Raw genomic sequence first — 26,659 nt, 5'->3', positions numbered from 1 at the left:
GGCAAATTTGTGATTATTTTTCCATTTCACTGCGCTAGAAATCATTTTCCCCTTTTCCAGTCTACGGTGAATGGGGTTATTCTAAACTACAACCTGGAAAAAGAAAGAAAAACCTCATATAACTGTGACACAAAATAAAAAGTTATGGCTCTTCAAAGAAGGGCAAAAAAAGATAAAATGGAATGTTGGCGTGTCACAATGCAGCCAGGGAAAGGATGGAGACAGACAGACAAAGAGACAGACAAAGAGACAGACAGGGAAAGAGACAGACAGGGAAAGAGAAAGACAGGGAAAGAGACAGACAGAGACAGACAGGGAAAGAGACAGACAGAGACAGACAGGGAAAGAGACAGACAGGGAAAGAGACAGACAGGGAAAGAGACAGACAGGGACAGACAGGGAAAGAAACAGACAGGGAAAAAGACAGACAGACAGGGAAAGAGACAGAGACAGGAAAAGAGACACAGGGAAAGAGACAGACAGCACAAAACCAAAAATTTGCCACAATGGAAAGGAAGTAGCTGCAGCTCTACTTTTTTGGCAAGCTGCTGTGTATGTGCAGGATCCCTCCACTAATGATCTGTGAATTCAGTAATCTTCTGTTACAAAGCAGTAGAATTGCTATAAACTTCAAGAATCTGGGGGCACATTGATTGTCTCTTCTAAGGATATTCTACCTATGTGCACACAGAGTTTTTGCTTTTTTTTGGAGCTGAAACTCTAATATGTAAAGCTGAGTGTATGTATGTATGTATGTATGTATGCATGTATGTGTGTGTGTGTGTGTGTGTGTGTGTGTGTGTGTGTCCGCTAAAGGAATTCGCACCGTCCCATGTACAATCACAAAATTTTGCACAGACACTCCATTTGACTCAGGGAACGTCATACACTATGTTTTGAGGGGAAATTTTAACCCTGCGCTTTACAGTTATTCACCAACAAATTGCCTCCATTAAAGTCCATGGAGTTGGGAGCTACAATGCAGTCAGAACTTCAGAAGAATGCGCAGCCACGCCCTTAAATGGAATGTTGGCGTGTCTCAATGCAGCCAGGGAAAGAAACAGAGACAGACAGACAAAGAGACAGGTAGACACAGACAAACACACACAGAGACAAAGAGAGAGACAGGGAAAGAGACAGACAGATAGATAGGGAATGAGACAGACAGGAAAAGAGACAGAATGAGACAGACAGGGAAAGTGACAGACAGGGAAAGAGACATACAGAAAGAGACGGAAAGAGACAGACAGGGAAAAAGACAGACAGGGAAAGAGACAGAGACAGAGAAAGAGACACAGGGAAAGAGACAGGTAGGGAAAGAGACAGACTGGGAAATAGACACAGGGAAAGAGACAGGTAGGGAAAGAGACAGAGACTGGGAAATAGACAGACAGGGAAAGAGACAGACATGGAAAGAGACAGACACAGAGAAGGAGACAGACACAGCGAAAGAGACAGCCAGGGAAAGAGAATGACAGACAGGGAAAGAGACAGAGACGGGCAAGGAAAGAGACAGACAGGGAAAGAGAGAGACAGAGATAGGGAAAGAGAGAGACAAAGAGAGTGACAGAGAGAGAGACAGACAAAAAAGGGAGACAGATGGAGACTGGGAGAGAAACAGAGACAGTTACTATCACGGGCAATGACGGGTACTACAGCTAGTATACTGTATATATATATAATATCTTAAATTGTTACATTAATCTTGGTATTAAATGTGTTGAAGGAGGTTAGAAAGAAAAAGGTCTACTGACTGCTTTCCCCCTTGAAATATTGCCACCTGTCATCACTGACTGCATCTGTTATTGTGGATAGTATCATTCAAGCATGGTCACACATTGATACAACACAGCAGAATATGAATGTGAAGCATGATTTTTACCTGTAGGTGGTGCTGTAGAGCATTGTGTTACAGAAGGCTAAATGGAAAGGACATGTCACATGAGCACACCTTGTGGCCAGGCCTGGTATTACAATTAAAAAAATATATAATTATTAAAAATTGGAACAGGAACTGGAACATAATGCCAAACTGGGGGCACAGATAGAGAAAGCACTGTAGGTCTGACTGCCTGGACTCCTACAGAATTAAGTTCCACTCTGGGTACAGCAGCTTAAATTTAATGCATAATTTGCATGCTTATTTCACTATATGTAGCCATGCATGTTTTATAGTTTACATATATATTATGTATATATGTATATATTAATAGATGGGCAGACACAGACTGATAGTTTCGTAATATTTAGGGTTGAAGGTAGCTTTAAGTCCATCGAGTTCAACCTATAACGGCATCCAGGCCCTTCTTGAATTTTAGAAGTGATTAAACCATAACAACATCATAGCAGACAGTGCCATAGTCTCATTGTTTTACAGTAACTAATAAATAGTCTCACTGCTCTTACAGTAAAGAATCCATAGTCTCACTGCTCTTACAGTAAAGAATCCATAGTCTCACTGCTCTTACAGTAAAGAATCTATAGTCTCACTGCTCTTACAGTAAAGAATCTATAGTCTCACTGCTCTTACAGTAAAGAATCTATAGTCTCACTGCTCTTACAGTAAAGACTCCATAGTCTCACTGCTCTTACAGTAAAGACTCCATAGTCTCACTGCTCTTACAGTAAAGAATCTATAGTCTCACTGCTCTTACAGTAAAGAATCTATAGTCTCACTGCTCTTACAGTAAAGAATCTATAGTCTCACTGCTCTTACAGTAAAGAATCTATAGTGTCACTGCTCTTACAGTAAAGACTCCATAGTCTCACTGCTCTTACAGTAAAGAATCTATAGTCTCACTGCTCTTACAGTAAAGAATCTATAGTCTCACTGCTCTTACAGTAAAGACTCCATAGTCTCACTGCTCTTACAGTAAAGACTCCATAGTCTCACTGCTCTTACAGTAAAGAATCTATAGTCTCACTGCTCTTACAGTAAAGACTCCATAGTCTCACTGCTCTTACAGTACCGTAAATAATCCATGATCTCATTGCTTTTACAGTAAATAATCCATAGTCTAACTGCCCTTACAGTAAAGAAACCATAATCTTACTGCTCTTTCAGTAAATAATTCATAGTCTCACTGCCCTTATAGTAAATAATCCAGTCTCACTGCTCATATAGTAAAGAATCTAAAGTCTCACTGCTCTTACATTAAACCATAATCTCGCTGCTTTTACAGTAAATAATCCATAGTCTTGCTGCCCTTATAGTAAATAATCCAGTCTCACTTTTCTTACAGTAAAGAATCTATAGTCTCACTGCTCTTACATTAATCCATAATCTCATTGCTCTTACAGTAAATAATCCATAGTCTCACTGCTATTACAGTAAAGAATCTGTTTGTGATTACGATTAAACCTTCTTTCCTCTAGACATAGAACATGCTCCCCTCTATCTATCTATCTGTCTATCTATCTATCTCTATCTATCTATCTATCTATCTATCTATCTATCCCTCTATCCCTCTATCTATCTATCCCTCTATCTATCTATCCCTCTATCTATCTATCTATCCCTCTATCTATCTATCTATCTATCTATCTATCTATCTATCTATCTATCTATCTATCTATCTATCTATCCCTCTATCTATCTATCCCTCTATCTATCTATCTATCTATCTATCCCTCTATCTATCCATCTATCTATCTATCCCTCTATCCCTCTATCTATCTATCCCTCTATCTATCTATCTATCTATCCCTCTATCTATCTATCTATCCCTCTATCTATCTATCTATCTATCTATCTATCTATCTATCTATCTATCTATCCATCTATCTATCTATCTATCTATCTATCTATCTATCTATCTATCTATCTATCTATCTATCTATCTATCTATCTATCTATCTATCTATCCCTCTATCTATCTATCTATCTATCTATCTATCTATCCCTCTATCTATCCCTCTATCTATCTATCTATCCCTCTATCTATCTATCTATCTATCTATCTATCTATCTATCTATCTATCTATCCCTCTATCTATCTATCTATCTATCTATCTATCCCTCTATCTCTCTATCTATCTATCTATCTATCTATCTATCTATCTATCTATCCCTCTATCTATCCCTCTATCTATCTATCTATCTATCTATCTATCTATCTATCTATCTATCTATCCCTCTATCTATCTATCCCTCTATCTATCTATCTATCTATCTATCTATCCCTCTATCTATCTATCCCTCTATCTATCTATCTATCTATCTATCTATCTATCTATCTATCTATCTATCTATCTATCTATCTATCTATCCCTCTATCTATCTATCTATCTATCTATCCCTCTATCTATCTATCTATCTATCCCTCTATCTATCTATCCCTCTATCTATCTATCTATCTATCTATCTATCTATCTATCTATCTATCTATCTATCTATCTATCCCTCTATCTATCTATCTATCTATCTATCCCTCTATCTATCTATCTATCTATCTATCCCTCTATCTATCTATCCCTCTATCTATCTATCTATCTATCTATCTATCTATCTATCCCTCTATCTATCTATCCCTCTATCTATCTATCTATCTATCTATCTATCTATCTATCTATCTATCTATCTATCTATCTATCTATCCCTCTATCTATCTATCCCTCTATCTATCTATCTATCTATCTATCTATCTATCTCTCTATCTATCTATCCCTCTATCTATCTATCTATCTATCTATCTATCTATCTATCTCTCTATCTATCTATCCCTCTATCTATCTATCTATCTATCTATCTATCTCTCTATCTATCTATCCCTCTATCTATCTATCTATCTATCCCTCTATCTATCTATCTTTCATGAGAACTTAATTATTTCTTGTTATGATCCCACAGGTAGCCTTCGCTAATTAGAAGAGCATACACCTCCTCTGGTGAATGGGTCGCTCCTAAATTCTTCAAAGTAAAGGTAAAAGTTTTAAAAAATGAATGTATTTGTGTGAATTATTGAATCTTGGTGTAATACATTGTTCTGATGTAATTTATTCATCCAGCCGCACCAGCAGTGAAATTTGCTTAATAATTTACTGACGCATCTTAAAGCCGCTCGGACTCCATTATAATATTTAATCATTTCTCGTAATACAAATCATGAACATTAAAGCCCGGACAGGCGGGGGAGGGGATTTAGATGGGTTCAACTGATTGGGACTGATATAATCAATGCAGAATTCCTGGGTTGTCTGGGAATTGCCTCCGTATCATCCAGCCTCAAATGTGAGCGTATTACAGCGGTCCGGATGCTGCAAGACGATTATATCATCATCCTGTCCGGGCTGTCATAGAATCGAGCATTGCTGACAGACCACTAAGAACAGATGCAGTGTAAAGCATGGTGGAAAAACATCAGTAGGGTGAGCCAAGACTATGGGTAAGTTACATGCGTATGGAGGACTATGGATTGTGCATAATATTATACTATATGGAGGACTAAGGAGGTGCATTATACTATATGGAGGACTATAGGTCATGTATTATAATATATGGAAGACTATCGAGGTGCATTATACTATATGGAGGACTATGGGGCATGCATTATTTTATATGAAGGACTATAGGGTGTGCATTACACTACATGGAGGACTATGGGGCATGCATTATTTTATATGGAAGGCTATGGCGGTGCATTACACTATATTAACCCCTTCACAACCAAGGACGTACCGGTACGTCCTAAATCATGAGGGGTGATCACCACCGGCTGCTGTATTGAGCCGATGGTGATCTCCACACATGTCTGCTGATTTGAACAGCAGACATGTGTGCCTCGCAGGCGCAGGTGCATCCATGATCCACCCACGCATGTTTAACCACTTAAATCGCGCTATCAAAAATGCAATAACAGGCGATCAAAACATAGCATCTGCACAAAAATTGTGCCATGAAAAACATGAGCTCAAGACGCAAAAAAAATAAGCCGTCACTGAACCCCATATCCCGAAAAATGGGAGCACTACGGGTCACGAAAAATAGCGTAAACTTCTGATTTTTTTAACCCTTAGATAAAAGAAAACCTATACATGTTTAGTGTTTACGAACTCGTACTGACCTGAGGCAGCACACTAACACATCAGTTTTACCATATAGTGAACACGGTCAATAAAATACCCTCAAAACTATCATGCAATTTTTTTTGCAATTTTTCCGCACTTGGAATTTTTTTGCCATTTTCCTGTACACTATATGGTAAACTAATGCTTTCATTTAAAAGTACAAATTGTCCTGCAAAAAAAAAGCCCCCATATGGCAAGATTGATGGAAATATAAACAAAGTTACGGCTCTCGGAAAAAGGGGAGCAAAAAAAAAAATGAAAATCGCAAATTCGCCCTGGCATGAAGGGGTTGAGGACTATGAGGGGTGCATTATATTACATTAAGAAGTATGGGGGTGCATTATATTATATGAAGAACTATTGGGGTGCATTATATTACATGGAGCACTATTGGGGTGCATTATATTACATGGAGGACTATGGGGGTGAATTATATTACATGGAGGACTATGAGGGGTGCATTATATTACATGGAGGACTATTGGGGTGCATTATATTACATGGAGGACTATTGGTGCGCATTATATTACATGGAGGACTTTGGGGGGTGCATTATATTACATGGAGGACTATGGGGGTGTATTATATTACATGGAGGACTATGGGGGTGCATTATATTACATGGAGGACTATGAGGGGTGCATTATATTACATGGAGGACTATGGGGGTGCATTATATTACATGGAGGACTATTGGGATGCATTATATTACATGGAGGACTATGGGGGTGTATTATATTACATAGAGGACTATTGGGGTGCATTATATTACATGGAGGACTATGGGGTGCATTATATTACATGGAGGACTATGGGGGTGTATTATATTACATAGAGGACTATTGGGGTGCATTATATTACATGGAGGACTATGGGGTGCATTATATTACATGGAGGACTATGGGGGTGTATTATATTAGATGGAGGACTATGGGGGGTGCATTATATTACATAGAGGACTATGGGGGTGCATTATATTACATAGAGGACTATGGGGGTGCATTATATTACATGGAGGACTATTGGGATGCATTATATTACATGGAGGACTATTGGGATGCATTATATTACATGGAGGACTATTGGGATGCATTATATTACATGGAGGACTATGGGGGGTGCATTATATTACATGGAGGACTATGGGGGTGTATTATATTAGATGGAGGACTATTGGGGTGCATTATATTACATGGAGGACTATGGGGGTGCATTATATTACATGGAGGACTATGGGGGTGTATTATATTAGATGGAGGATTATTGGGGTGCATTATATTACATGGAGGACTATGGGGGGTGGATTATATTACATGGAGGACTATGGGGGTGTATTATATTAGATGGAGGACTATTGGGGTGCATTATATTACATGGAGGACTATGGAGAGTGCATTATATTACATGGAGGACTATGGGGGTGCATTATATTATATGGAGGACTATGGGGTGTGCACTATTCTATATGGAGGGCTATGTGTGACATTATGGAGGGCTATGTGGGACCCTTTACACATTATGGAGGTCTATGCGGGACCCTTTATACAGTCTGGAGGGCTATGTGAGGGCCATTATACCGTATGCAAACAATATACAGTGTGAAAGTTTGTGTGGTGTCCATCATACTGTGTGGAGGGCTGTATGGGGGTCATTATACAGTGTGAAGAGTACATGGGGGCCATTATACTGTATGTAGGCCCATTATACTCCATGGAGGGCTGTGTGGGGTTCACAGTTGGGGATCATACGTCAATGAGTAGCTGAGGGGGGTTACAGTAGGGTCATCATTTTGTGTTTGTGAATGGTACTGTGAAGGAATTCACTGTGGGGGAAATCATAAAGTGTCTGGACCATGTAGAAGGTGCACATACGCCGAAAAGCGTAGTCCGAGAGGCTACCACTGCCTATTTGGATCTTATCTATTGCCTGAATTTGTGGATTCGATTTTATGATAATATTCAAATAAAATAACTTGCCTAGCAAGAAGAAAATTTTTAAGCACAAACATTGATATTCTGGAGTTTTTTCCGCTGGAGACCTTAACCTTTCTACATTTATCTTTGGAGGCTGACTCCTGCCCTAGCATTCTTGCGGTAATCTCTGGATGATACTAAGGATTCCACATATCGGGAGGTACTGGTAAGCTGGCAGAAGGAATTATTTGTGTATATAAAGTGTCTGGGGGCACTTATGTTGCCATCATACTTTATGGTGGAATGAAAGGGGAATCTAGGGGCCTCAATAGAACTTATTTTATGGTTTAATGCTGAAAAAGAGGACACATTGACTCGAAATGATGGGATAAATAAACCTGTTAGATTTTAACCTTCTGTTCTTCTGTGACTTAGTCGAAAATTAATATTTTTTTTGGGGGGGGATAGAACTTCTGCTTTGGGGCCCCATAATTTATATGTGCACCTCTGGCCAGGAGAGGTATGTCAGTGACTAGAGGAACGATATCATCATCTCACAGAAGCTGACCATGTACTGGAGTCTACAAGAAGACTACAGGCCGGCCCCAGATCTGGACCCCAGAGACCGCTGGATCCTGAGCCGGTATAGACTCAGTGCCCACGGTCTGGCCATCGAATCCAGATGGCACAGACAGAGCTACAAGCCCCGGGAGGACAGACTGTGCCAACACTGTGACTTGAAGGTCTTGGAAGATGAAACCCCCTACAGGAGTAAGGGACACTCACTTCAGGAGACTCATCCGTCCACTGACACAATAAAGGGCCCCAAGGGTCCAGCAGAAGACGACTTTGGAGCCAAGCACTTCCATTCTAATGGAGTGCCCCTGAAGCCATCAGTAGCTACAAGGAACTGCATCCTGTCAAAGATGCAGGGCCTACCCCCAGGGACCTGGAAGACCAGTGCCAGTAACATCAAAACACATATTTAATCCCTGTTTTTCCCTTCCCCAAAGACTGGTGACAGACTAGGGTTGGACCCAATGGATGGCCACCTAGGGGTGGAACCGATCCAGTCCACTAGACGACAACCAGGGAGGAGGGGTCAGACAGTCAGTAAGTGGAAGTGAAAGGAGACGGACATAACCGTACTGATGGGAGTGTGTAACAGTGACCTGTCAGGCGCAGGCGTGTGGTTGCCGAAGGAGTACGGTGGAGTACTCTCGGAACCATAGCACCAACGGGGTACAAAGCCCTAGGTCAGGCAAACGCTCCAGGCAGACCTGATAAAATCTGTACAGTGACGGGACCATCCAGGACCTCACCGACCATAAAGTCCAGGGGCACCAGCAGTGATGGGAGAACCAGGGACCGGAACAGAACACCAACCCTAGAGGGTTCAAACTGCCCGCCGTACAGAATAGAGACTGAAAGACTACCAGGAGGGGACCCCCAGACGCTCAAAGCCATGGGGACCCACCAACCAAAGACAGGTGCAGGGAAAAGAAGCCACCAGGTCACCACACCAGCACTGGGACTAAGGGCATCAGTGGTGAGGACCAGCCTCCATTGGGATGCAAGTCATAACAACGCTGTGAGTAAAGAAAATAGTTATACTGCAATCCCTTGTGTGGCCTACCTTCTTTCCGCACCCAACAACATCATCTATCCTCGGGGCCTGGCCCTACTTGGCCCAACATCCAGGCTGCCATTAACATCAGACCCAGTGGAGAGCGACTGTGTAGCGGCAGCTCCATCTACATAGCCGCAACCCGCAATTGGCGTTGTGACGCCCTGGACTAGCCAGGTAGTCACAGATAGCGCCCCCGCATAACACCTGTCCCTCACTAGGTAACACCAGCCAACCACAATAAACCCTAGTCACCTCCCTCAGAGTTTGATGGACACACCATGGGGCGGAGCCAGGCGGTTGGCGACACCCACCGAGGAATTTCCCTGAGGCAGGAAAAGACATGTCAGTTTAGAGTTTGAAGTTGAGAGTAGTGGAGAGTGGAGTGAAGTTCAAGTCTGAAGGCAGGCCTGTGCCAAGGCCTGCGACTCTGTGTCAGGTGTCTGGGTTGGAGCCCGGGCACCTTTGGCTAGGAGGCATACGATGGCCTCAGCCTGCAGGAGCCGGAAAGATGGTTAGGTGCAACCGTGGTGGATTGGGACAGGGTAGTGGCCCGCCGGTACCGACCCAGGGAACCGACTGGAAACTGGAGCACAAAGGGGGGTACTCAGACCCTGAAGCTAGGTCTAGAAGCTACTGGGGGCTAGCTAATTAACTGATTGAGGCTAGGACTTTAGGTCCTTTCCCACCCAAAGTCCCGACTGAAGACAACAGCCCAACGAGGGGGATAGAAAGCCACCGCACAGGCAGAGAGATCCCATGGGCCAGCGTCTGCGGGCAAAAGGCTCTGCCGACATCCACAAAGCCGGGGAGAGGACTCCTAACACTGAAGCGCAGGCAGCCCAACACACAACACGGTGCAAGAGAAAGGCAGAGACCACCAGCCGGGTGGGGGACCAGATGCAGCCGGTTGCGGGCACCGACCACCATCATCTTGGTTTACCAGAGACTTGAGTGTGTTACTAATCGTGAGTACAACAGTGCCCTCCGGCCGTGCACCTCCCTGCCCCGCCCGTCACACTGAACCCAACGGGTCCCGGGGCCTCCATCAATACCCACGGAGGGGTTAACATCTTGCTGCGCAACATCTCCCCCGGGTGCCCAGTAACCGCAGCGGTGGTGTCCACCTTCACCACAACCCGTGGGTGGCGTCACGAACTTAAAACACGGCTCCGGCCGTACACCTACGTCCCCTAAAAGCGCCAGTTCCCCATCAGATCGAAGTGGACCACGGGGCCCCCGGGTCCGGAGACGTTCGAGCCACCACCCGGCGAGTCCGGACCCGAGCGGCTCGGTTGCAGCCGAGCATGGGGCGGTACAGCGTCACAACAAAACCTTTATTATTATTCCCCTGTACATAACCCCTTTTAAGCGACCCCCAGGGTCACGGAACTGGGCAACGGCCACCCAGTGAACTGTCCCCGCAAACACACTGCCTGGGACCGAGTATCCCACAGCTCTGGGGCGAGTCACTAATGTTACTTTCATCTCTTGTAGATCCCTACACTTCTCCCTCATTGTCTTAGTGGCCTGTACATTGTGCTGACACGACAGCGCCATTCATAGTCAGAGCTGGAGAGTCCGCCGTCACACTTCCCGGCTCAACCACTCGAGGTCTTGAATAGTCGGATGTCTGCGCCGTCGTCTTTCACTGTGTTACTTGTACTTTTATGAGAAGTTTAGACATGGGGCGACCACTTTTTATTTTTTTACATTATTTTGGGGGGCTATTTGATTCCCTCAGACAAGGCAACTACAGTAGAAGATAGATAATTGCGCATTAATTGGACGGTGCCGGATGAATGGCCTGCCTTTTAGTTCCCATGGTCGGCGAGATAAGTTTCTTGCATAATGACAATTAAAAGAAATAAAGAATATGCAAAGCAGATGACAAGCGGAGGCTCAATCGGGATCAGCTCTTTGTGAGTAAAACAATGAACTTTCAGTCCTGACTGCCTCGCGACGCTCATTTCCTCGCTTCCTAATAACATTAGCATAGTTTTCTTTTTCCCTTTTACTGGTGGTTTCTTTTATAGAAAACTTTCCGAAGATTAAAACTTATTTTTTTTTGCATTCCCTAATGCTGAAAATCTCTCAACTAAGAACTTTCCAAAATTGTAAATTTAAATTTTTGGTTTGTTTTTGTTTTCTTTTCTGTTTTTGTTTTTGATTTTTATGGGGGGGGGGTTGTTATTATTCTCATTCATTTATGAATTCCCAGAGTAATTAATCAGTCAAAATCTTTTAGCTGTCAAGTTTCAACAAAAAGCTATTCCTGGGTCTCGCCGCTCCACACAGATGCTCTTTGTTGGTGGATAATTTACTCAACGAATCTCTATCAATGGAAATTTTTATCGACACCGGTAAATTAGAACAAAAATATATTCATTTCCACAAGGAGATTTTTTTTTTGTTGTTTAATGTTTATACATTTCTCCACGTTGCAACATTAAGAAAGAAAAGTAGTGGAATTGTGGAAATCAAGGATGGACAGACATGTTCGTGATCTGCAAATATTCTACATTTGATAGGATGGTATAGGGCTCCTAGGCTGACCCTATGACTCGGGACACTGAGATGTCCCTTATCCCGATGGTAGACTTAATGGTAGTCAGGGTGGAGCCTCCAACATGGCCCTGTCTCCAGTCCAGGCTCTAACCACTATGTCCCCACCACTAAGGAGATTTACCCGGGCAGATCCCAACAACCCACCAACACAGAACAACAGACGGGGGTAACAAAAAACATGCACACCAAAATTCCTGCACCAGGGGATAACAGAAGGTGTATAGGTAAGGGTACAAAGAAAAGGAGGTAGTAGAACTACTTGTAATAAACAGCAGATAACAGCAGTAAGAACATGTCCTCACTACTCCCTGGCTAGTTCCTAACTGAATAGAATAACCAGCAACAGGTCCAGGAAGCAGAGGGCTTATATCCAAACCGGAAGATGATTAACTACTGCCAGCTGAACCAGTCTGCTGCTGCAACAGAAAGTACATTAACCCCACGAGTGCCTAAAGGAAAAAACCTGTTTAAAGTGCATGGTCTAGATGGTATGGGGAGAATTGGCCCTGAGCCTGTCCCTATACACGTGACAATTTTCAAAACATCTTTATTTACTCAATATGGAGTATGAGCACCATGTGCAGCAATCCCTGCACTTACAGCCTCAGCTTCTACTACTGAGGTTATTAATGGTCGTCTGTGTAAGATGAATGTACTTGGCAAATCAAGATCCTCTGCTGGCAGCTCCTGTGTAATCACCGACCCATGACATCGGTCACGGGGTATGTAATGACTAACCTTTATAATTGAGACCCTTTGCTGTCCCTTATCTCAGAGGTAGGCTTGATGGTAGCCAGGTCCAAACCCCCAGCTTAACCCTATCTCCTGTCCAAGCCTTGATCCTTCTCCTGTCTCCCACTACCTTGGGGTGGGCCGGAAAACACAATGACAAAATGACACAGACAAGGGAGAACAGAAACTTGTACACATTGCACTCAAAACACATAGTAAAGACAATATGTGTACAGGGGAACAATGAAAAAGGGAAGGAAGTAACACACAACAGGTAAACGCCCACACCATTCAAAAGCGCAATATGGATCACCATTAAAAGAATAACCACCAAGACCGGGATCGCTGGAGCTTATGCTGAAGCTATCATCGGCGTATGCAGGAAGGAAGCCGTGCTTTAAATAGGGAGGAGACAGCTGCACGTGACAATTAGCAACCTAAGCTCTTAGGACCTGCTCACAAGTAAACAGGGGATCGCTCACACCACTCAAAAGCGCAATATGGATCACAATGAACAGGATAACCACCAACACCGGGATCGCTGGAGTTTATGCTGAAACTATCATCAGCACCTACAGGAAGAAAGCTGTGGCTTAAATAGGGAGGAGACAGCTACACGTGACAATTAGTAACCTGAGCTCTAAGGTCCTGCTCACCAGTCTGTAGGAATTAATTCCTGCAGAGCTGAATACTAGTGAACCTGTACCAGCCAACGCCCGACTCTGGCTGAACAATCTAGAAGCCTCGGTTGCTTGTCAGACTCTGTTGTGTGAACAGTGTCTGATGACGCCATGCTGGCAGGTGTGTGCAGAACCGAACATCACATGACAACATCTCAGATGTGGTCAATGGGAGACAAGTCCGGAGACGCTGGGAGCACGTTTAAGACACATAGGCTGCTCACCATAGCACAAGCAACACGCGGCCTGGTGTTAACGTGTTGAATAAATGCTCCGGGGACACTGGAGAATTGGCTGCATCACAGGTTCCAGGATTGATGCATTCTGTGCCGTAAGTGAAATTTTATGCCATATACCGAGTCTGAGGCGTCAAACCATGTGAAGGCATTTGTATGATTTTTGACTATGAGCCAGACATCCAGCTAAAAATGTTCCGTTGACTCACACCACCGCTAAAAATATAATGGATTGTTATATTAAGAACTTAAAGCGTTATTTCCAGTTTTGTATTATTTTTCACAAAGCAAAGTAATTGCATTCTTATTGTTAATATACAGAGTGTGCTGGGCATAAAGGTTTTTTTCTTGCTCCTTTCTTTCTTTTTCATGTGTACCTGCCCCTCAGTTCATCCAGCTTCACATAGCTTAAGAGACAGTCCTATATCTGCTAAAACACTACGTTTCCCAGCAGCACCCTGCTTCTCAGTGCTACAGGCTACCCTTCTCTCACGCTCGAACTGGCGAGTGTCCAGACAGATGCACACGGACCAACAACTGTCCGGCGCACGACAAAGTACAAGGGGTATATATGGGGATGGTAAAGTAGAAGAGGACCCTGATGATAGACACTAAAGGCCCTGTCACATACACAGATAAATCTTTGGCAGATCTGTGGTTGCAGTGAAATCATGGACATATTGTTCCATTTGTACACAGCCAAAAACCTGGCACTGATTGTCCACAATTTCACTGCAACCACAGATCTGGCGCAGATTTATCTCTGTGTGTGGCAGGGCCTTAACCTGTGTCTGGTCCTTGTGCTCCCCTAGTGTCCCTATACGAGTCCTTCCGCTATCGCCATCACGTGCCTAGTCTCTTACTGTCCATCTACTCACCCTGTATAGTGACAAGACCGGTGAGTACTCTAGACTTCACCACTATGGTAAAGAAACAGGGAAAGGAGAACATAGCCAAAAGGATATATAAACAAACTTCACTGCTGCAGCCAGACACCAAGGCTGCAGCCAACTAGGCTCCAAAATGTAGCACTGCAGCAGCTAATTTCCAACAGCCTAACACCAGTAGCTCCAAGAGAACATCCTACCTCCACGGTGGTCAGAAACAGAATGAGATTCTATTACTAGCATCAGGTAATGTATCATGTAACTATTTAAAGGAGATGGGAGAGGTCACAAACCAGCTGCACCTGAGGAGAACTAACCAGGAGCTTCTAGCAAAGAAAATGTCATTAACCCTTGCTGCACCAACAGAAAGCAAAATACATTTAACATCACAGAGCAATGTGAAGCTCCAGCCCCAGAGTTGTTAGAAGTTTCTCAAGCACCAATGACACACATGACACCCTCTCCTGATAAGCCCCATCTCTCTGAGTTATCATCAAGCTAAGCTAAGTGTAGCGTGCATGTTATACTTTTGTGCACTCTTTGCTTTTGTGCAGTAAACTGTCTGCCTCATCAATTTTATGTTCTACCATCTTCATTAGTATAGCTGCCTGTGTGGTTTGAAATTATTAGCCACTTCCAGCAGAACTCAACTCTCCTACTCTTTTCCACAATGGCAATGCAGAGCTGTGTTTATTGCCTGCTGCTGATAGATCAGTGATATGATATTGCAATTGCTGCACTATTCTCTATTGATGCATATGGTGGAAGATAATGCTCTGTAATGTGGATCAATAGAGCAAAATTTGCAGCGTATCCCAGCGGTAGCCAACAAAAACAGCACAAGTAATCTCAACTCTTGTACATGGAGCCCCATCATGCGGTATATCTCTCCTGCAGTATATCTCCTCTCTTAGCCCCCTGTATACAGCCAAATCCTGCAGTATATCTATCATTTCAGCCCTTTTGTGTTGTATATTGCTCCTCTTAGCCCCATGTATACTGCCATAAGCTGCAGAATATCACTCCACTCAACCCCTTTATACACAAACCCATCCTGCAGTATATATCACAGCCCCATCCTGCAGTACATTATTGTTTTCTGCCCTATCCTGCAGTATATTGCTTCTTCAGGCGCCTATATACAGAGCCCCATCATGCAGTATCTCACTCCTCTCAGCCCCTCTATACAGAGCCCTATCCTGCAGTATATCTCTCCTACCATCCTTCTGTTTACATCCCTATCTTGCAGTAGATAATTTCTATCAGGGACTCTCCTGCAGTTTATCATTCCTCCTAGTTCCTCCACACACCTATATACATGTACACTGCTGCTCCTTGTATGAGCTTTCTCTATTGCAATGAAGGAGGCTGCACCAAAATTTGTTGTGTATACTAGATTTGGGCTGGTCTGTGGTTGCAACTAGAAATTAGCAAATCTTTTGACTTTCAAATGTATCAAAGTGAAGACTGGAGAAAACGGGTTTAATGCTGCGCTAGAAAACCACGAGCATGGATATAAATAAATTGTCCTTTTATTTAGATCATTCCAACGCGTTTCGGAGACTCATCTGCCTCCTTCGTCAGGGAAAAGAATCTCAAAAACAATCTTTTCCCTGAGGAAGGAGGCAGATGAGTCTCCGAAACGCGTTGGAATGGTCTAAATAAAAGGACAATTTATTTAAATCCATGCTCGTGGTTTTCTAGCTCGGCATTAAACCCGTTTTCTCCAGTCTTCACTTTGATACCTCAGGGATACCTTCTTCCTCAGGGATTCTTTTCCCTGAGGAAGGAGGCAGATGAGTCTCCGAAACGCGTTGGAAGGATCTAAATAAAAGGACAATTTATTTAAATCCATGCTCGTGGTTTTCTAGCGCGGCATTAAATCCGTTTTCTCCAGTCTTCACTTTGATACCTTTGCTCTGACACGGGGCCGCTGCTGAACCACCCAAGCACTCATCCACATCTTGAAAGGGGTTGTGACTGGCACAACCCAGCCAGGTGAGTGCATTGCTCTTTTCCTTTTACCCTGTAAATCGGGTAAGACCCTATTGCGCTTTTTCTCTCCCTCTACGACTTTCAAATGTGGCAGCTTCACTGAATTTAGCTGTGAGTCACAAATACCCAAAAACATTATATATCATCGTAGGGTGACCAGGGTATTCGTGGACCCACTGGGCCACAGCACACAGAAAACTCACAGGGACTTGACTTCAGAACCACACCTGGTTTTCACCATAGCCTCTGATGATGAGGGTGTTACACTGCAGGTGCAAGACGAGGTGCCACTCAGGAGGCTGGTGCTGCGACTGCTGGCCCCAGGGGTACGGTAAGGACAGTCTCTGATGAAGAGTAACAGCAGCAGCAGATGTCAGGGTATCGGCCAGGATGGAAGTACAAATGGATGGATGCGGTAGCAGCAGCCAGTGAGGATACTTACAGCAGAGATCGCAGGACTGCACCAATGGATCAGCAGAACACTGAAACACAGAAACAGAACAGAAGCGGAATATAGCACAACACAGCATCAGCAGAGACAGCACAAACAGTGCTATAGGACTAGAGAACTAGCAAGGTATCTGACATGTTGTCGAGGCATTTTCCTTAAGGGGAAGGTGCCTTAAATACCTGCAGTCTCTCAGCAAGCTGTGAGGTCATTTCCAGGTCAGGGCACACTGGCCCTACGGGCAGTTCCAAGAGGCCTGTGAGGTGTGTACAGCCTTCAGGAAACCGCAGCATGAGCCGGGGATGGAGCAGCCACAGAGCCACAGCAGGGTGGCCAGACAGGTGAGAGAGCCAACGTCCCTTCCGGGAGAGGGTGTCACGCTGGGTGTGGGGAGAGTCACCCAGCAAGTGGACTCCTGGGAAAAAAGGGAGGCTGAAACACAAAGCGGGTGGGGTAACTAGGGGCTCCTGCGCTGACCCTGACTCTGGGGGGCCCTGCGCTTGCCCTCAAACCACAGGTAACTTTAAGGGTTAGGAGGTGTGACCCGCCAACGTGCCCTTGTCTCCTAGCCAGACCCTAGGACTAAATCCCACCACCCACCAATCCACGGAAGGAAAAGCAAACACAAAAATAAACAGCAAAAAGGGGAAAAAGGAAAAACAATAACATATCTTGAGAGGGAATCTTCAGAACGTACAGCAACAGTAGTCTAAAGCCACAACAAGGAAAAACCACAACTTATCCTGAGAGGGAATCTTCAGAATGTACAGCAAGAGTAGTCTGAAGCCGCATGCACTCCTGAGCAAGCAACTTCTCCAAGTGAAGAGTATAACCCGCACTGGAGGAGTGGGAGACCCCACGTTATAAAGGCCCTTAATTACCAGTTGAAGGAAAAGCTCCTCCAACCTGGCAAGGAAACAGAAAAAAACCTAAATCAAGCCCTTAAAGGGACAGCATTCATTAACGTCTGGACGATCGCCGGGCCCTTCTGCACCTGGTCACAGCAGCAGCACCTGAAGGTCCAGACACATCCATGACAGAGGGGGGTGGACCAATGCGGGGACATTGGTCTGGGCCTAACATATTAATTGTCCTGAAAAAGCATGTACATCCCTCTGGGGTCTCCTATGTCTCTGCTAAAAGGGGATGCTACTTTTCCCTAAAAAAAAGAGACAGTACAGCACTTCAGATATGCACAAATAACAATAGATACCAAATAAATTGAACAGTATTCCATCTTTATAGTAGTCTTGTGTCATAGATGTCAGAGCTATGGTGCCACACAGTCAGTTATGGCAACCCCAAGGCTAAACCCAACTCTCGTAGCTCTGCCGGTCTTTATGAACTGTCTATAGTAGCTTGTAACACACATGTGTCGCAGGCGGGGAGGGCGCTGCGCTCACCACGCTCGGGTCCGGCGCTGCTGCTGCTGCTTGGTGGCTCGATCGGCGGGCCAGATCCGGGGACTCGAGCGGCGCTCCTCACCCGTGAGTCAAAAAGGGGAGTAGTTTGGTTTGGGGATTTGGTCCGTGACATCACCCACGGGTTGTGGTGAGGTTGGACACCACCGCTGCTGTTGACGGGGATCCCGGGAGCGATGGCAGGGAGCAGCTGGGATGTTGTTTCCCCCTCCGTGGGTAGGGGTTGGTGGTCCCGGGGCCCGGTGAGGTGAAGGGGAGGCAGGGTTGGCAAGGTGCAGGGGGGCGCTTGGACTGCGCAGCGCGGTGCCGGACGGCACGGTAGTACTCACTCAGCCACAAATGGATGCAAGTCTCTGGTAAAACAAACGGCTGGATGGACGGGTCCCGCAGCCGGCTGCTGTGGTTTCTCCCGGACGGTTGGTGGTGGCTGCCTTTCCCTGCACCTTTTGTGTAACTTCGGTCCCGATGGCTTCTCACCGGTAACCCGCTCCCCAGCGTGGATATGTGCCAGAGGAGCCCTTTTGCCCGCAGGCTCTGGCCCTGGGAACTCTAGCTGTGGCGGTAGCTGTATTTCCCTTTTGCTGTTTGGACGGTTGCCTTCAATCGGGTCTTGGCTGTTTGGAAACCCTTGGGGTTCCGGTCACTAACGGATTTGACCTGTTTAACGGCGACTCCAAGCCTGGTCGGGGTCCGCAGGCCCTGCCGGTTTGTGCTGGCTTCACTTCGCTCCCCGGTTCGGTACCGGCGGGCCACCGCCCGTCCCCGGTCCTACGGTTCCGCGTTGATCTGCCTCTCCTGCAGACGGCCACCACCGTCTGCCAACCTTGCTCTCGGTGCCCGGGCCACGTACCCGGACACAGTCAGTTTGCTCCTCTACTACCACTTTACTCCTCACTCTTCCACTTCCCTAACTGATCTCCACTGACTTCCTTTTCCCGCCTCCAGGACTGTGAACTCCTCAGTGGGTGGGGCCAACCGCCTGGATCCACCCCACCTGGTGTGGACATCAGGCCCTGGAGGGAGGCAACAAGGATTTGTGTCTGACTGATGTGCCTATCTTGGGGTGGGGGTGTTGTGTTGTAGTACCTGTGACGACCTGGCTAGTCCAGGGCGCCACATTCCCCCTTGGTTAAATGCAGACCGTCCGCGGGCTGCCCGTCCATCACCGGTTTTATTTTTTTAACTGGAAAAGGTAGAAAAACATATGAAAAACATTCAACAAAGCATTTTTATGGATCTTCCCATAACGGGAGGCATGGTACTTTAACGTTACAAACGGTAAACATTTTTATTAAAACGGACGGCTTCCGCTCTCCCACCCAAACAACCTGGCCCTGATGCTGCCCCTAAGAAGTGGGCAGCACCCCTTGACCCCAGTCCAGATCCAGGCTGCCCGAGCGGGAACGGGTACTGTGTTTTGCACCCTACGGTCACTTCAGGGGACCCCACGTTCATGGGGGACCCCTGACCCCCAGAGGATTACCACTGGTTATGGTAGTGGCGGGCTGGGCCATCTCTTTCCTCCAGGCCCATCCTCCAAATCAGCCTCTCCGGAGGCGGCAACGGAAACATGCCAACATATTTACATTTCCACTAGTTTGTGGTTGCCCTGCTAGTACTCAGGCATGTCCATAAGCAGTCTCTTATGCATGGTACAAAGGGTCCCTATGGGGACTACTTGCCGGCAACGACCGGTTCAATCACTGTCGACAATCAGGTAACATCTTCGGTTGATTACTTTCATCATTCATTTACTTATTCACACACTCAACGTATTACGGTACTGGTGGTCCCAACGGGGACAACGGTGCAACAGAGGGACCGCTGCCACATCCTTTTTCTCCAAGCAGCAGTTTTAGGGCACAGCTGCCATGGCCGCCGCTCCTGGTCAGCCGGTGTGGGGGACGGGCCCAGCCGGAGTCCCTCCGTGCCGGCTACGACCGGCACCTCCAGTAGTGAGGGGCCCCGCTGTGACGTGGTCTGCTCTGCCGCTTGGCAGCTACGTCCCCGCGGTGCCTCATCCGAGGTCGGGTGTCTGGAAGCAGTCAGCGTGGCTTGCGGTGCTGGCGTCGGATCGAGGATCGCCTCTGTTGCGGCCGGGCGGACTGCCGGAGCCGTCGTCATCTCCATCGCTGCCAGGATGGAAGCCGGGACGGGTGCCAGGGTGGTGGTAAAGGTAAGGCCCGGGGGCCGCAGGTCTGGGCCCTCTCCCACAGACGCTACGGGCTCCGCTACCGGTGACAGTGGTAACGGGTCGGTCGGGACGGTGGCCGCGGGCATGGGCAGTAAGGGAGGTGGCGTAGTGGATGGCAGCAGGCCGGGCCCCTCAGACGCAGTGGCCGTTCCCTCAGGGACATAGGGGCGTGGGTCGCTTACCGGCTCCTCGGAAACCACCTCCACTTCGCATGCCCACATGGTTGCAGCCAGGCTCTTCTTCTCCGACGTCCACTCCGCCATCATGGAGTGAACCGTGGCCTGGAGCTCCTGGCATGTCTTGCTGCTGGGTCCAGGAATGTGTTCCCTCAGAGTCCTGGCGTCCCTGCACTTCTGCGGCGCTAATTACATGCGGCCGCTAAGCACTGCCGCTCCTGCGGCCAGCGCTCCTCCGCCAGACACGGACATCTTCTCTCCGTCATGCGCAGACATCTCGTTTCCGCCCCCCCTTGGTCTTTTCTCAGCACCTCTTCTTCAGGGGCGGAGCTTCGGCTTTCGCGCCTCCACTGCTCGAGAAGACGCTCGAGCGGGAAAATCTTCGTGCCCAAGATGGCGGCTTCTGAAATTTTTCGGCCGGACACCGCCGGCGGGACACAAGGCGCACCTCTACCAGCCGGTAGAACGGTAAGATCCTGTTCGTGACGCCAAGTTTGTCGCAGGCGGGGAGGGCGCTGCGTTCACCACGCTCGGTTCCGGCGCTGCTGCTGCATCTGCTCGGTGGCTCGAGCGGCAGGCCGGATCCGGGGACTCGAGCGGCGCTCCTCGCCCATGAGTGAAAGGGGAGTAGTTTAGTTTGGGGATTTGGTCCGTGACATCACCCACGGGTTGTGATGAGGTTGGACACCACCGCTGCTGTTGACGGGGATCCCGGGAGCGATGGCAGGGAGCAGCTGGGATGTTACCCTGCCGGTTTGTGCTGGCTTCACTTCGCTCCCCGGTTCAGTACCGGCAGGCCACCGCCCGTCCCCGGTCCTACGGTTCCGCGTTGATCTGCCTCTCCTGCAGACGGCCACCACCATCTGCCAACCTTGCTCTCGGTGCCCGGGCCACGTACCCGGACACAGTCAGTTTGCTCCTCTACTACCACTTTACTCCTCACTCTTCCACTTCCCTAACTGATCTCCACTGACTTCCTTTTCCCGCCTCCAGGATTGTGAACTCCTCAGTGGGTGGGGCCGACCGCCTGGCTCCACCCCACCTGGTGTGGACATCAGCCCCTGGAGGGAGGCAACAAGGATTTGTGTCTGACTGATGTGCCTATCTCGGGGTGGGGGTGTTGTGTTGTAGTACCTGTGACAACTGGCTAGTCCAGGGCGCCACACATGCACATGTCTTAGTGATCACGTGCTATCCATGCTGCCATCGGAAGTCCAAAGATCACATGGACATGGTTGTCAAGTCATCAACTTAGGATGAAGATTGGAGTGACCACCTAATTAATGGCGGTGAATCCATAGTGAATTTACAAGGTGAACATAAGTCAGTTTGTTATTGTCATGCAGTGTTCGGCTATACACGCACTTGGTGGCATGGCAGCGTTGGACTCTGATCAAACTACAGAGTCTGAGTTAATTCCTGCAGAATTTTGAGCAGGACCTAAGAGTTACGGTTCCTAATTGCCACGTGTAGCTGTTCCCTACCTATTTAAGGTACCGGTTTCTTTCAGTCTGTGCAGATAATAGCTCCAACTTATGCAGTGATTCTGGTCTTATTGCGTTGTTCCTCTTTTAGTGATCTGGGGTGTGTTTATTGTGCAGTGTGGAAGTTTACTTACTACGGTCCCGTCCCACCCCTTGGGTGGAAGATGGGGAGCCTAGTTGTACAAGGGTTTGGACAGCAGTTAGGGTCACCCTGGCAACTCAGACCTCACTACCATCAAGCGTATCTCTAAGCTAAAGGACAGTGCAGGGTCCCCTGTCTGAGGGTCAGCCTAGGTGTCCCAACTTTGCCAACCCCTACTACACAACCCGCTTAAACCTAAAGGGCTTTCACTAAGGGTCTACAATATGTCTTCATGACATCAAGCTGTGGTAACACCGATTTTAGTATTCAATAGCTTGATTTTTCCGTTTAGCTGTAAATCCCGATGACATTGAAGAGCTCTTAAGAGTCTCGGGATGTTGTTATTGCCACGCGTATTAGTATTTTCATGTATTGTCATTGAAGCACATCAGGAGATATTTCCACTTGACACGGCTTCATAGGCCCTCTCATGTGAAATTATGATTAGTTGATATCATCCACAGATCTCGTCTTTCGCTGATATTGGGGTTGTAATGATTTACATCTAAAGTCAAAGCTGACAGAGGGAGATTAATTATCGCCGTCACAGCCTTTGCAGACAAAAAAAAGAAAATTGAAAGACCGGGAAGCCCTTGAATTTGGCTTCTTAATTTGTCCATCAATTGGAAAGTGCCAAGAGAAGAGAAAAAAAACAGCAGGATTAAAGACTCAGTCATTACAGATCTGGCTGCAGGACAAAACATGTTTCTGCGGCACTCGGGGAAGCTTTCATAGTCTTCCAATGTCTGGGGAGAGTGGCAGCGAGTAGAATGGGATGGCAATCTTGTCCATCGGATGGAGATGTAATCACGAGCTGGCTTGACACGTTCCCGGCCGATCAGCCAAGTTCAGCAGAGTGTCACCACTTGGTCTTAGCAAAGATGAGCATTGATCAAAGGAATTGATAGGATCCAACACTTAGGGAACAGACAAAGGGAACGTTCTGTGACTCCGACTATTCAGTTGCAAGGTTTGGCAGAATTTGCGGAAGACTTTTCTTGGCCGTTTATGCTTTGGATATTGAGCTACAAAATACCAGAATTGTATCATGTGAGGTTATTGTTGTGGTCATATTCAGAAGTGATCACCTTTAATTCGAGAGTAAAGACTACAGGTACAAAAAGCAATGATGGCTTTGTTTATCTGGGAATATTTACATTTAATCCCATTGCTTTTATACATTTGTGGTTAACCAGAGGCACGAAAACCTCTGGGGTTCTTCTAAAAATTTGCAAAAAGGACCAATCTTCATCTCTCTTGAATCATTTTAGAGGGAACCTGTCACCTCATTCATGCTGTCCAAACCACGGGCAACATGATGATTCAGAGACTGGCTGCACGACTGGGAAATATACTTTAAAGATCCATCCGGGGACCTTGGTTCTAGATCAAATAGGTCTGGTGTCAGCCATGGTTTTCCTAGCGCTGCTCCAGTTGATTGTCAGGTCTCCCCCTACTATGCACATAGGGAGGTGAATTAAATTTAGCTTCAAATTTTTCAAAAATGTTTTGTGTGCGTCGCTGATAGCTAATTCGGTTGACCTAAATTCATCCATTGGTTTTATAAATTACTCTTTTGAAAGCTGAAACTCTCCCAAATTTGGTTTAGGTTATGAAACTAAAGTTGCTGCAAAGCTGAAATATTTATTTAATGAACACAGAAAGGTCAGATTTTGGGAAGACAAAAGTTTTGTCGCCCACAGAAAGTAATGTGAAATTCAAAAAAATAACTTCTAATACAAAGATATGTTGCATAACATTGGTGAATGAAGTTGTGGTGCTATTAGAGCCACATTTAATATTTTGTGTGAGTTCCATGAGCTTGAAGGACTGCATCCATGCGGTTCAACAATGATTCATACAATTTATTGATGAAGTCATCAGGAATAGCACAGAATACAGTCTTACATGCCTCCCAGAGGTCATCTAGATTCTTTGGTTTTATCTTCCAAGCTTCCTCTTTCATTCTACCCCAAACATGCTCAATGATGTTCATGTCTGATGACTGGGCTGGCCAGTCCTTGAGCACCTTGATCTTCTTTGCCAGGAGGAACTTTGTTGTAGAGATGGATGTATGGGATGGAGCACCATCCTGCTGCAGAATTTGACCCCTTTTATGATTGGGAATGTAAGAGGTAGCTAATACTTCTTGATATTTTAGGCTATTGATATTGCCTTCCACCTTGCAAATGTTTCGCACACCCCCATACTGAATGTAACCCCAGACCATGATCTTTCCACCACCAAACTTAACTGTTTTCTGGATCCATACGGGCTCTAGTAGGTCTCCTGCAGTATTTCTGGTGGCTGTGGTGTAATTCAACTGAAGTTTCATCAGAGAAATCCACCTTTTGCCAATTTTTCAGCATCCATCTGTTTAGCAGGCTGTGGGACTTGGCAAATGCCACACGTTTTTTTAATTGCTATTTGTTTAGTGCTGCCGTCTGGGCACTGATTCGACCATGGAGGCCATTTCGAGACAGAATCCTACAAACTGTTCTGGTTGACACAGGGACCAGGCCTTTTGGAGCTCTGCTGCAGTGGAAGAAGGGCTGACTTTGGATTTTCTAACCAACAAACGTTCCTCCTGAGCAGTTGTCTTGCGGGGTCTGCCGGACCTGGGCTTGTCAAAAACATCTCCACTCTCTTCAAATCTTTTTTTACTTCTTTGTACTTGATGCTGAGACACATTAATGGTGCCAGCCACCTCTGCAGTGGACCTGGTCTTCAGCCTCTTGATAATCAAGGCTTTGGTCGCAGGGTGGATTTTTGGCATGTTGTCAGAGGTCAAGTTGCAGTTCAAGTGAAGGTCTGGGGTGCTGGGTTTATTTTTATACACACCCACTAATTAACCGATCATTTAGTGAGCACAGTTGAGGATGTAAACTAGGATTGGGTGCATTATATGACAAGGAGACAAAACTTTTGTCTTGCCAAAATCTGACCTTTCTGTGTTCTTTAAATGATCAATATTTCAGCTTTGCAGCAACTTTATTTTCATAACCTAAACCAAATTTGGGAGGGTTTCAGCTTTCAAAAGAGTAATTTATGAAACCAATGGATGAATTTTAAGTCAGGTTATAAGTTTTTATTTACATAACATGGATAAGAGGCAGAACTTCTGTCAGGGACTGTATTTGTGGATCAATATAAAATAATAATAGATGCTCTTGGCAGCACAGTGTTAGGGCTTGGACATGATCTTGCACTCCTCTGTACTCTGATCCACTTCTGTCCACTGAGCCACATTCAGTTCGTTGCTGTCCAGGTTCTGATCATCTTAGTTTGTGTTCATTGCCTTTCTGCCAAAAGGTGTTTCTATGCTGTAATTCAGCCTGTCCTAGCAGCTGTAACTATTTAAAGCTTCATCGAGCTTGCATTTTCTGCTTGTCATATTTTTAAAGTGGACACTGCTTGGTATTACAGCCTTTCAGCCAAGTGCTTTTCCTGGGAGATTGTTACTTTTTGGTTCACCTTATTTTTTACTCTGCACCTTCCCCTAGATTCTTTAGGAAGTATGTGATAGCCTTAATGGCAAGAAATGTATGGTCATCTTACTCATCCAGTTAGGGTGTTTTTAGCCTGTGCAGGGACCTGTTACGGGTGTATCACGGGTGACAGACAGTCCTGTGGTGTCCGGCTATAGAAGGTCACAGCATTTGGCTATGCATACTGCTCCCTGACCTTCTATTATTTCTGCTTGGTTTTCATCCCTTTCCCTTAAGGACCCTACAGAGTCCTTCAGCCTTTCAGCTGCTTTTCATCAGCACGTCCCTTGATGTCTTTATATATCTTCACTTCCTATTACTCGGTGCTGGTGATAGCTCTTATTCCCTTAACAAGTCTTCAGTGCAAGCAGTTGTGACGCCCTGGGCAAGCCAGGGGTCACAGGTCACAACACCACACACACCCCACATTCCCTGCAGGAACACCAAGGTCAGAACACAAATCCTTGTTGCCCTCCTCCAGGGGCTGATGTCCACACCAGGGGGTGGGCCAGGTGGTTGGCACCACCCACCGAGGAGTTCACAGTCCTGGAGGTGGGAAAACCAGGCAGTCGAGTAGAGTTTGAGAGTAGAAGGAAGTGGCA

General features: G+C 46.1%; 1 protein-coding gene across 1 annotated transcript in view; it reads left to right on the top strand.

Annotated features, from left to right (window-relative positions):
- Positions 1–4,856: 4,856 nt before the first annotated feature.
- The window catches only part of LOC142290035 (teneurin-4-like), a 390,129-nt gene continuing 368,326 nt past the window's right edge, over positions 4,857–26,659 (top strand). Inside the window, exon 1 of the mRNA XM_075333981.1 lies at positions 4,857–4,922. The gene's annotated coding sequence lies outside the window, so the exon portion shown is untranslated. The remainder of the gene's footprint in view (positions 4,923–26,659) is intronic.

The sequence above is a fragment of the Anomaloglossus baeobatrachus genome, chromosome 2, assembly GCF_048569485.1.
Source record: "Anomaloglossus baeobatrachus isolate aAnoBae1 chromosome 2, aAnoBae1.hap1, whole genome shotgun sequence".
NCBI lineage: Eukaryota > Metazoa > Chordata > Amphibia > Anura > Aromobatidae > Anomaloglossus > Anomaloglossus baeobatrachus.
The sequence above is the reverse complement of the archived record's forward strand: the minus strand, read 5'-3'. Positions and strand labels throughout refer to the sequence as shown.